Here is a 10,228-nt window from a genome sequence, read left to right on the forward strand (position 1 = left end):
GCCTTCTACAATGAGCTGAGCAATGTGACTTTTTCCACTTCAACTTATTTTCTTGTCAAACAGTAAAACTATGGTTTGTGGTCTAATAAAATGAAGTTTGTATATATTTTATATATAAAAGACACTTAGCTTTCCAGCTTTTAATAAACTGAATAAAAGCAATGAGTGAAGTAGAGAAATAATAAAGAGTGATGGGGCAATCTTAGCCTGCACGCTCAGTAGGGGAGTGCTATGGTAGGGCCTTATTTATTTAATTTAAGATTCTGCTGAAAAGATACAGACTGATGTTTTGTCACATGTAAAATACGAGCCGCTTAACAATATTGTGAAATAGCATAAACAGTTAAATGACCTTGGCTTAATAACCATCACTTACCGTTATGATGGCAGGCTGATGTATTCTGATAAGATGTCTTAATTTTTCCCTGCTTCATGCTAGACTTAAAGGAAAAGCTAAATTAGCAAACTAAATGGATAATTGCTTTAGAGGGAGATATGAATAAAGAGGAAGAAATCTGAGCCCTTGGGTGGTTTTATTGCTTCCCATGTCTTTCATGCGCTCTCAGCTTTTCCTCACCAACAATGGCAACCATTGATGCTTTGGAGTGATCTTTGGTCAACAGTGAAATTGTTTTAACCTATTAGGAACAGGTTATTTACAGACTTTTGCAAACAGATCATTTGCTGCAATGTTTTGTTTTTTAAGCTAAATCTGAAATTGAGATTGATTTGTATTTGCTAATAAAACTGTAGAACCTAAATATCTTCCTCATAACTTAACGAACTGACATCACTTGGATACATTGCACTGAATACATTTAGCGAACAGGAAAGTTAATATACATTAAAGCCGTCTGAAAAACATTGCATGTTTTAATACATTGCTTTACTTTTTTTGTATCATGTGAAATGCTTTTTGTCCAATGATTCATATTCTGACCTTACAATACCAAAAACATACCAACAAAATTATATTTTACCTCTTTACATAATGGGAAATTTTATATGACAGCAATATCAACTGTAATTGCAGCTACGCAATAAAGAGGGTGTTTTGTTTAACATTATTGAACACCAGTTTCTGACTTTATCTTTAAGTTTTAATGTGATTCAATATCTGAATTGTATTGACTAAATAATAACTTATTGTTCTCATTGTGTTCGTTAAGCTGTCCAACTCTTCACCTTATCCACACATGACTTATCGCATGTACTCACCCTCATGTCATTCCAAAACTGTATGACTTCCTTTCTGTTTTGACAAATGTTCTATTGTCCCTACAGTAGAAGTCAGTGGGCTCCAATTGTGTTTTTTTTTTTCTTCTTCTTCGAAATATATTCTTTAGTGTTCCACAGAAGAAATAAAGTCACCGCATTTTTGGGTGGACATTTTAAGTCGTTAATATTTGAATAGGATGTAATTATACGAAAGATACTTTGCTTCTTTAATAATATGCAATGATGTGCTTTAAAAGTAATGAACGTTACTGTAAAGAAAATGCTATCTAAAATTAAAATTGAATCTATATAATCTAATAAATCTATTACAAATCTATGATTTTATGTTCGCAAACACTATGTTTTTAGTTCATTTTTTAAAATTTAAATTGGCACAATTTTCCCATCTACATACATTATGTGCTGTGAGCCTGATTCTGTTCACTGCCTCACATACTCTCTGGCTACATAATTCAAAAGTTATAGACAAAGCAAAAGAAATGTGAAATTGAGGCAACAGCAGTGACACGTAGAATAGCGTGTTGGTGTGCTGTGGTTCTGGAGAGAAACGTTTACACGCTTAATTTAGTTTCATCAAAATCTTGTTTACATGTCTCTGTGGAACTGACAGCGGCAGTGTGCTGTTATTTGAACCTGATCATTTGTCAGTGCCGTTGTGACAAGGGCACCACAAGACTCCTCAGAAGGACATGGGCTACTGAGACCCAACTTCATATTTCACTGGGTGCGAGACGTATCCGTTGGCTTCAACATTTAAAGTGCCACCAATTCACTGCAGTGGTACTTCATAATAATCTAGAAAAAAATAGATTAAAAATCCAGTCAACAAGAAAAAAAAGACAAATCCACACTTACATAGCCTTTAGCTCAATCCTCACTTCAATCCCACTAGTCTTAAAACTGAATAGGCGAGTGATGAATTTTAACCGGGTATGCTATCTAATTTATCAGAGACAACAAATAAGAAACACCATGGATTTTCGATGCCTTCCCACATGCTTATACACACATTATATATATATATATATATATACACTGCTGGAGTGAATGACTTGAGCTCTTGAGGCCAAGCGTAAACTTGAACAGCTTCCTGACAGACGCAGGTTAACTTTTTCTTTTACAGAAAAAGCCCAAAAAATCCGTCATTGTTTTCTTTCCCTCTTCACATGGGAGAATATAATGTTTTTCAAATTTTTCTTTGGATGGCTAAATCATCACAAAAAAGGCGCCAACATCTGAATTTTCCATGCACTAGTTCCAAACATTACACTTGTCTTTCAGCAGCACCGAACAGTATGAATATGCATTCAGATGCCCAGCTTCAACAGTCAAATATGAGATCGACTGCATAGCAGGTTCCCACTGCCAAAGGGGCTATACCTTGCAAACCCAGCACCTTTCTGTGCACAGTGCGATCAGATCCAGATGGTGTGGGTTATGACCTCCACGGGGCCAGGCTAGCTGATCTACTGTCACTCAGTGTCTCAGTGTATTTGTGTGAGTGTGTATGTGTGTTCAAAAGCGTAAAAGAGAAGACAAGGATGATGTATGTCAGTGTAAAAGGAGTCCACAGACAATAATTGCCACTCTCCTGATATTTGCCTTAATGACAGATCTGTCAGCTAATAATCACAGAGTAAATATGATACTGTAATGCCTGTCTGTGGTTAAGCGACACATATACAAGATGATTTTGCTGTGTGGGAACACTACAACACGTTGTACAGTTTGGGAAGATGCTTAATATTAGCTTAATATTGTCAATTGCCTGATACTATTTCTAAATGCAAAGAACAGGCAGCTTATACTGACAAGCTGTCGCTGATGAATTAAGCATGTGTAAATGTAAAGTAGATACAGTAAAACTGAGATGCACAGAGGGGGATGTATTTTAGGTAAAAAGGGAAAAAAGAAGAGGCTGTGGTGAAGGCTTGTACCATTTCTCTCATTTTATCCTTCCTCTCTCCTCTGCTTCTTTCTTGTTAGGTGATCGGGTTTCTCCTCTGGCCCATCAGCTGAATAGGTGGGGCTTGATCAATGACAGGAAACTGAAGGATCAAATGGTAATATATCAGAATAAGACTGAGCCAAAGTCTGCACTCAGCAACACACACAGATACTTAAACCTAGACAGAGGCCAATGTGACCACAGAAACAGTAACCTGCACACTGACACAGAGTCAGTAACCTTCATCTGTGCTGTACAAGACCATGGAGACCACAAGTGAAGCATCTCACACACACAGACACACACACACACACACACACACACACACAGCCACCCACCAGCTCTTCATTCTCTTTGCTCGCTCACAAACACCTTTATACATTTATAAACCATTGCAGCCCACGGCAAATGCTAATTATTATCATGAATTGTGTTTTTGATAATATTATAGGTTAAATTTATTATATCTAATGCACGTTTATATGTATTCATTCATTTTAATTATTTCTCAAAGTTACCCTGAGGATGTGTGGGACGCCTGGTGGGAATTTGCATAATATTCACACAAGAATTATTTGTAACTCTGTACCACAGATGTAAAGCAATAAAACCAGATTATACTGGTCTCCACAAAGGACTTAATGCAGGACTAATTATCTCCTATATTACTCTAATTTAGAGGTTTAGTGCATGATTTGAAGATTAATTTAATCAGGATATTGCACACACCTCAAAATTAATCATTTTGTAATTCCAATCTTTGCAAAGTAATTATTGTTTTTTTGATGGTTTTAATTTTATTTGACAGAATTCATGAAAATCAGAAATGACTTTGAAATGAGATTCATTGTTTATCCCTTTCAGTTATGTGACCTTCCAATTAGCTACATACATGTAGTAAGAATCCTTGACAAAATATAAACGAATATTATTATATTATATTATATTATATTATATTATATTATATTATATTATATTATATTAACATAACAAGCAAATGTGTATCTCCCCGTGTCTTATGTCTGCTTGGTCATTAAAAAAAAAAACATAAAATAACTCAGTGTTCCTGCTAATGCTGCAGTTGTGGAGTCATTAATCATATGATTTGACAACAATCATTAAAGTGGTGCTCTGGAAAGCGTCTGAATGAATGAGTGAGTTTAGCAGGTTTAAATATTAAGTACAGCCGATCCACAATGAAAAAGAATTTCTAATATTTTCTACACTGGCTTCGCCTACTTTATCTTTCAAGAAACGTGAACAATATGTACAATGTTTAGACTACAACGTGCTTATTTAGTCTATGTCGGTAGAGGCAGGCGTGTTAAATTGTAAAATAAGCTAAAGCTAAGCACATTACTCTCAGTGATTTATTTTCATCGGGACGTTTAAATGCGGCCATTTAAAAGATAAAGCATTTATACAGACAGACTCTACCTGTGAGCGGTGTGAAGTGATACAGCATACACTAAGAGAAGCCCATTTGTGTTCAGACTCTGCAATATCTATTAGGCAGATGCTACGGCGCTGCAACCTAACACCGGCTTTTAGCCCAAGTGGACACATTATGCCCTCAGTTTAGCGTGATATCGGAGGAGCTTGAATTGGTGATTGAGTGTAAGCGTCGCCCGCAATCCCGCTGCCTGTCCATAAATCAGAAACGACCTCAGATTGTCCACAAAATGTCCATATTTAAATCTGATAATAATAATAATAATAATCAATGTTTAAATGCCTAATAATAATGACATATTAGGCTACATAGGCTACAATAATATTCTATAGCCAAATAGTAATAATATAATAGTATAATATTATTATAATAGTATATTGCATATTATTCTTTATAAACGATTTGCTTTTTTCTATTTTATTTAGCTTTTTGAGAGCATAAAATTAAAACAATTTATTTTCAATGGTAAACATGTTTATTTCACGTGTTCGTTGTTGATGCTTTGGATTTACATTTGATTCCCAATGTTCCTATAATTACAAAGTTGACCAGTTTCAGGAAAAGCCCACACCACCGAAAAATCGCAATAAACATCGTTGCGTTGCATTCTTAATTGCGTTTGACAGCTTTAGTAAATTGGTTTTATTAATGCAAAGACTTCCCGTGTGCGTGTCATAGTAAACTGAAGGTTTAAAGTGAGCTTCCGTGAAGCGGTTACCCAGGACAGATATAATTGTTTGTTGTTTAATTTGTCTCTGATGCATGGAACCATGTCCGCGTTCACTAATTACAGTCCAGGTTTTGATTTGTGGCAATCAGGATTGTTTAATCTTAAATCCAGGATCAAAATGAACCGGTGTCCTCCCGCCTTTTCCATGGGCTGCAGCACCAAGTGTCACTGGGGCCTGTGTGCTGCTGCAGTCTGCGCAACCAATGCGCTGCGCATTTTCTCGCGTTGAGGGGCAATTACTCCCCATATTGAATGCAGAGTAGATCAGTCTGTTGGGATTACAGAGGTGGACACCCACATGGCCAGAGGGATTGTGTGTGCCTTTGCTGCATGCGCACTCAATGCGCACCAAGTGCAAAATTTCGAGGTATTTTATGGAGGGTTTATGTGCACGTGTTTCTAAAACGTTATGAAAGTATCACAGCAGAGATGCAGTTAAGAAAATATATCGGAATATCGTGGATTTCTTTTCGAACAAGAACAAGCAATATTAAACTGTCGATGCTGCATATATACAGTAAATATTATCAACTCAGTGCGCTATGGGAGATCGGGGGAGTGTTAAGAGTGATGTTTCAGCGTTTGTTTCCGTTTTGTTTTTGTGCTATATGGGTGCCAAATTCTTATGTAATATTCCCATATTTGCATGCTATAAATTCAAATAATTTAGAAATCCAGTGCTTATTTCTAAACGGTGTAAAACAACGTCAAGTATGGTGCTGTTGAAACTCAACGCACTACCAGAGTTGGTTGTTAACACGAATTGAAAAGATGCACATTTAAATTTTGTGCATTACTTTATATTGTGTTAATCAAATTTAGTATAACATATCTTTATTGAGTTTTTACAAATTTTTACAAAAACACAACACAACTCCTCAGAACATTCCCCAGGCAGGATTTAATACTACTACTACTACTACTACTACTACTACTACTACTACTAATAATAATAATAATAATAATAAAGTGTTAATCAAATTGACTTTATTTTTATGTCCTCCCCATCCACACAATTTAAAATGGTAAAAAGGGATAGTTAACATGAAAACAGTCACAATTTATTTACCCTCGTGTACCTGATTTTCTTGTATAACATTCTTCAAAATGCCTTCTTTTGTGTTCCACAGAAGCAAGTAAGTCATACAGGATGACATGAGGGTGAATAAATAACACAAATTTAATTTTGGTGTGAATATCCCAAAACACCAAATAAAGTAGTAAACAAACATGGAAATACATAAATACTATGCGACATGTATGAATTAGCCAACAGCTCTGTTAACTGTAGTATATACACTATATATAGTTATACACCATATAGATAAATATTAATTATAAAGCTAGATGTTACATATCATATTAAGAATAAGAGTCTGCTGATTCTAGTACCAGTTCTGCCATTCATCATTCATTAAAATTCATTAACATTGTAAGCCAGACATGAAATTTCACTTTTTAATCCGGTGTTGCAACACTCCCCATTCTGCCCTAAATCTTTTACTGTACATCTGAAAAAACAGAACAGGATAAGGATATTTTCATACCATCTTAAAAATAAGCTCTATACTTATATTTTAAAATTCTCTCAATAAGAAAAGTGAAAATAAAACAAAAACTAACACTGGCTGGTGTAAATTAGGTTGAAGCACCTTGTACAAAGCACGTTCAGGGAGTTTATGATTATGATGATGGTAATGATGATGATGATTATGATGATTGGTTAATTGCAGTAGACTGTGCCTGTTGAAGGTGGCTGGATTTCTGTGAGGTACACGTATACCAGGCTGCAGCGAGAGAGGGCCGCGGCCGGTGCGGGTGTAAGGCGTGTAATATATTTAACTATGGTAAAGTAGTGTTTTGAGAATTGGTAATTGCTCACATCCTTCTCTGGCCACGGGGACACTGTCCAGATCTCACCGTATGCACACGTGTGGGGTTTCTGAGGTGCACGCTTTCAGGTCTACATGGCACGCAGCCAAACTCGTCTCTAGCTTGTTTCCTGACATGAAATGCTGACTGACTGATAAGAAAAACAGTAGCACAGAATAAAATCACAATCAGGAATCATCTGATAGCCTGGTTATGCTTTTAAGCAACCCCAGTGCTTTCATGTTCACAGCCGTCTCACCGCCTGCTCGAGCCCGAGGCCCGAAGATCGGACCCAACTGCACACTAGCACTCTTTGCATAAAAGAACATGTCTACAGTCATAATATTTACTTTGATAATGTTTTCACGACATAGCAACTCTGAAGCGGGGATATATGAACTGTCTAAATATGACAGTCCATGTGATTTGGAATGTGCAATGAATAAGGCTCCTTTTACCCTCTCTCTAGAATTTGCTCTGAATAAACAAGAGACTCGGGTCAGGTCCTCCGATGTGTGATCTACTTTGTAGGCCGGTGGTTAAGCGTGACATGCTTGGCCCTTAAAATATACCCTTTTTGTTAGAGGGAAACGGACAGAAAAATATACAGAATTCTCTGTAATTATGTATAAAGGTTTATTTTACTTTGAAGCCACCATAAAGACATGCCGATGATGGAGGACTGGATATACGCGGCTGTACGGGCTTCATGTTGTCTGGAGTAATCTAGCCTCGTGACTGGTTTGAATTTGCTGCCCCACGACAGCAAAATTGTCGTAATCACAAAGTAAACAGATACTTCCTCTCCTATCAGGGCAAGTTGACAAAGTTAGTGAATGAGGGAACTTTCACTGTTAATTGTTGTTTTCCTTCATACCCTGATTCAAAAACATTGGCATAATTATTGAAAGTGCTATTTTGATTTTGTAATTTAGTTTGAAAGGGGCTTAAGGTGTTTCAGCAAATTATTCACTTAGGTTTAGTTGTTCTTGCATCTCTTCATGGAAATCTATTTCAAGATAATATACTTTGAAACTATATGTGGTACAGGGCTGCTACTCGGTAGATTGATTGTGGACCAAACACAAAGAAAAATCCATGAATGCTAAAGGGTTTGAGTTGGTACTATTTCCAACCAATGCATCATATTTAACACTCTCGCAGATGCATGCATAAACACTGAATAAACATTATTTCTAGATTTTAAGAGTGTAACCTTTCTACAAAACTCACAAGAACAGTTGTTCTACCAAACACACATTAAACTGTGAAAAAGATGATAAAGTTCTTAATGTTTTCACAGGTATCTTCACCATAACAGTTAGTCACACTAAAAAATATAATGTTAACAAACTGTTAACACATTGTTGCTTCCGTGTAATTTGCCGTTCTGGTCTATTCTTGCAATAAATAAATAAACAAATAACTAAAGCACAATTCTCAGTACTCTAGCACATTTCTTATTGTGAACTTTTTTACATTCTAAAATAAGTTAAAAAAAACAACAACAAAAAAACTCACCAGCTGCAAAAACATTCAAGCTAAATTATATAATCAGTTTGCTGTACTGTCTCAAATGAAACAATACATTACATTACGTATGTTTTAATATGGGTCTGCTCTCACCATTTACAGTAGTGTACGTACAGGAATGGCTCACATCATATCCTTCTAGAGTTTTTAATTCCGCCACATTCCCCATTCCTAAATCCAATTTTTTTTTTTTCCACCTAGAAATGGAAATATACGATTGAAACAAATAAGTAACTCAATATACACAGACTGTAATCAGAGGCCTGTCATTATAGCCACTACTTCACTGTTTGCCCAATGAACCAGATTCAGTGGTTATGTAGATGAAATAGGCTTTGTTTATATAGCTTTAATTACTGGGAAATGATTTTGTATAATGTGTGTATATAATGAAAACAATACTGTAATCATTTAGCATAAACTGAGTTGTGCAAATTAGAATATAAACATAGCTTATTTCCCTGCATCCACCACCCCATCTTGTGTATCTTTATATTAGTTTTTTAATGCGTCTCTCTTTTCCTCTTTCTCTTTTTCCAGTCATAAAATGGTGCCAGGCTGCGACATGAAGGCAGGGGCCGTGAAACCGTACCCTCATCATCAGACTGTACAGTAGAGAGACAGAGTCACACTCCCGGTGTAAGCAGGGAATAAAAACACTGCTACATGATAAGGAGCTGCACAGGGACTTTGAACATTTTATTAGTATCTATAAAAGAGGCACAGGACGAAGGACACAGTGTCTATAAAGCCCTAATGGAGGATCAATTAAGATGGTCAAGCTGCAGAAAGAGACTTTTACAGTGTAGGGTTTTTACACTAACCTTGTACTTTAACACTAATATTAAAACCACAAGGCTGGAAAATTCAGTCTAGTTTTAATTCCACTGCATCACCAATATCTTCTGATCGCTAACAGTAAAATAGTTTGTTTACTTGTGTGAGAATATAAAAGTGAGCGGTGAAGGAGAATTTCTACCTGCTTTAGTACAGAATAAAAATGACATAATATGCTACTGTCTCTCTCTCTCTCTCTCTCTCTCTCTCTCTCTCTAAACATTTAATTATTATATTTTTTTATTATAATTAGAATATATATATTTTATGAATATATATAATTTATATAATATCTATCTATCTATATAATATTTTTATTATATTTATTTAATAACAAAAAAGTTATTTCATTTCCATTTTCATTATTCTGAAATATCATTAAATATCAGAGAAAAATTGGGCAAAAATAAAACAATATTAAAATCTATAAAAAATATTTAATAAATATAGCCTATTAAAATAAATCAATACACTGTTTCTAATTTTCTTGCCAGAGCCCTAGTAGCTATATTGCTAACTAAATATTCATGTTTTGACTGAAAAGACCAATATTGCTTGTATCACTCATCTGTGTTTACTGAACAATTATAAGATCTGTATTTTTAGACCTCTATTC

Source organism: Sinocyclocheilus rhinocerous, unplaced genomic scaffold, assembly GCF_001515625.1.
Source record: "Sinocyclocheilus rhinocerous isolate Xijiao unplaced genomic scaffold, SAMN03320098_v1.1 scaffold789, whole genome shotgun sequence".
NCBI classification, from domain to species: Eukaryota; Metazoa; Chordata; class Actinopteri; order Cypriniformes; family Cyprinidae; genus Sinocyclocheilus; species Sinocyclocheilus rhinocerous.